Raw genomic sequence first — 3341 nt, 5'->3', positions numbered from 1 at the left:
ATATTGACAAATATAAACTTGCTTTGGTCGTTGCGTGGAGAGATATTTACAAATCTGAGAAAAATGGGAGTCTGGGATTCTTTCATGCGGCTTACATAATTATTTGGAGTTGGGTTCATTCTATCTACTTGTGTGGTGGTAATATTGACAAATAATTATCTGAGAAAAAATGGGAGTCTTGGGATATACATTTGTAAAAAAAAAAGATTCTCTTTGGAGAAGTTGGGTTCATTCTATCTACTTCAAAAGATACTCAATTTGGCAAGTGGTATGCCTTGGAATAATATTATTTGGAGTTCTCACAACTGCCAAGGCATTGTTTTATCTCTTGGTTGGCTGCAAGGATCGATGAAACTCCTCATACAAGATAGAATGTTTAGTATGGATTTTGCTCTGCAGAATACTTACGCTCTTTGTCAGCAAGCATCTGAATGTATTGATTTTGCTATTGCTCATGACCAATTTTCAAGAAAAATTACAGAGATGGAGAAAAAACATGAGTACATCATAGCAGTTCTCACATTACAGAGGTGGAAAGTCGAAGATGAAGCGTGTAATTATTCTGTCACAAAAAATAATCACAAGTAGAAGAAACTAAACACTTCGTATAAATTCTGCATCATAGCAGTCACAGAATTCAAGTAACAGATACTAAATCAAATTCGAATATCAACCAAATAATCAACCAAATAATATCATCAAACTGTGGATCACATAATCAAACTGTGGATCACATAATCATCGGCAAAAGAAATAATATCATAAAACTGTGGATCACATAATCATAACAACGAATATCAACCACATAATCATAACAACTGAACCATTTTCACATAAACATAACTAGTTCTCACATTCATTTACAATAGGATATTTGGATACAATAGTCATTCATTAATATATTGCTCAGTCATTTGACTATAACATAGAGCAACAATATCAGTACAACGATACTTATAAATTTTAAATATAAAATTACTTCATTCAGCATTTTATTCAAAACCTCATAACTTTTTTCTAGCCTTTCCAACCTTTTTGTGATGTTCTTTGTATCTCGGGCATCCATAAAATTCTAAGCCCTTATTGCGTCCTTGCTTGCACATCGATATTCTACAAATTAACCCACAATAACATCTTCTTTGTGCTAAACCCTCATCTTCTTCTCCACTGAACTCTTCCGAAAAGTTCTTCATCTTTTATCTGTAAAAAACATACCACAAACATGAATATCAATGTAACAAGATTGTGTACGTACCCGATATCATCTACTCACAACGTAATCCAAATTATGTACATAATCTACACTCCCAAAATTCAAGGTTCATACAAATGTATATATCAGTCTATAAACAATGAAAATTCAGATTCTATGTTGAGTTTTTCGGATCTATATATTGATCATTGAATTACCAAATGCACTAAATCTTCCCTAGTGAAATATATAAGTATCAAATGCACTAAATTACTAATGCATTTAAATTGGCAAGTAAATTTATGACCAGCTAACCTAATCTTGCTGCAAATTAGGGAAAACAACTTACGATTTTCTACCAACTAACCTAATCTTGCTACAACCATATATAAATAAACAATTCCAAAAGCGTGCATGCATATCATTGTTTGTGTGCCTATAATATATCTCAGATAGTAAGAGAGCCAGAGAAAGTATTATCATTTAAACCTCAAAAAACTCAGTGAAGTTGGATTGCTCCGCTTAAGCATGTTTCAAATGAAAGAACAATTAACTTGATGTCCCAAAAATGTTGTGATTACGCCAATGATCTTATGAGGTGAATATGTGAAAGGAATTTTTCAACTTTAAATAAATATAAAGAAGTAGGCAGTCAAGGACTTCAAAGACGAATATGTGAAAGGAATTTTTCAACTTTAAATAAATATAAAGAAGTAGGCAGTCAAGGACTTCAAAGACTGGACAGGAACAACCCAGATAGCATATACATACACTTCCCAAAAAGCCGATGACTTCTTTTTCGGATCATCATAGCATTAATTCTTCAGTTAGTTGAGAAAATAAAACGGTCAAAATGTAATTTGACACTTCTCAATTCATGAACACTTTCCGATCATCATAGCAGGAAACTATAGAAAATAAAGCAAATTTTCAAATATTGACCAACATTCTGTTTGATTTCGATCGTTGAACTTCCAAAATTGATGACAAATTAACAGGAACTTATAAAGAGCCTTGGATCCAAAATCAAGCAAAAAGTTTAGAGATGACCTCGATCTGGGCTTGGATCCGACGAGGGTGAAGACTGGCGGCGACGGGGCTCGCGGGCTTGGCTCCGACGCGGGTGAAGACTGGCGGCGAGCTGGCGGCGATATGAGAGGGAGCAGCGGAGGAGGTCGGAGTCGGAGTCGGAGTCGTAGTTGGTCGGAGGGAGAGGGAGGAGGGTTTGGGGAGCTCGACGACGAGCTCGACGGCTGAAGGCGTCGGCGTGAAGGGGTGAGCAGGAGAGGAAAGAGGGATCTGGGGAGGGGAGAGGAGCTTGGGTTTTGGGGAGAGAGAGGATTGCTGTACGGGGACTTGGGAATTTGGGAGATTTAATATCCGATCCAACGACTTATGTTGAGAACGAAAATCCAATATAAGAGTATGAAAGAGCTGTAAACATGAGATAAAAGATATTGTAATGACGTTTGATGAAAAATTATTTATTTGATAGAAAACGTCAAAAATCGTGTTAAGTGTACATATATTGAGCTTAAATATAAACATACAATATATGTAAGTAAACTAAACTTATACCTAGGTAAATCCACACATATGGACTTGAATCTTTAACGCTTGAGTGTTGTGTGTTGAAATACCTGTAAAGAAAAACATAAACACAAAACTAGAGAATATATTAGCGATAAATTGTTTGACAAATCATCATCAAAACTATAGGGTCAACAGCCACATCACTAATGACAATGTTGGGGGTGGTCCCATCGTTCCTCCTCAAAATCGCTTGAAGAAAGATACAGGCGAAGATAAAAAGATCAAAGAGCTGGAGAATAAAGTCAATGCCTTAATGTCCGCTCAAGAAGTAAGGAAAACGGGCATTCCGTGCCCGTATCCAAGAGAGTAGGATTCAATCCCGTGCCCGGCGAAGTTCACCCTAATTAACTTTACGCCATTCGATGGGAGAGGCTTGCCCACTCAAAACTTGATCTATTTCAAGTCTCATTTGGGATCGATCTCCGGGAATGAACCACTGATGATTCGGTCATTTGTAAGCACCCTTCACGGAGATGCCTTCGATTGGTATTGTAGGCTGTCTAAAAATCACAATGGATAGCTAATCCCTATCAAGCCCTGATAATGGAAGTTACAA

At 36.6% G+C, this 3341-nt stretch overlaps 1 long non-coding RNA gene across 1 annotated transcript; it reads right to left on the bottom strand.

Annotated features, from left to right (window-relative positions):
- Positions 1-785: 785 nt before the first annotated feature.
- LOC109827449 lies at positions 786-2544 on the bottom strand. Its single transcript, XR_002243436.1, has 2 exons — positions 2243-2544; positions 786-1200 (listed from the first exon to the last, which is right to left on the bottom strand). It is a non-coding gene; the product is annotated as an uncharacterized LOC109827449 (long non-coding RNA).
- Positions 2545-3341: the final 797 nt, after the last annotated feature.

This window comes from Asparagus officinalis, unplaced genomic scaffold, assembly GCF_001876935.1.
Source record: "Asparagus officinalis unplaced genomic scaffold, Aspof.V1 AsparagusV1_Un217, whole genome shotgun sequence".
NCBI lineage: Eukaryota > Viridiplantae > Streptophyta > Magnoliopsida > Asparagales > Asparagaceae > Asparagus > Asparagus officinalis.
The sequence above is the reverse complement of the archived record's forward strand: the minus strand, read 5'-3'. Positions and strand labels throughout refer to the sequence as shown.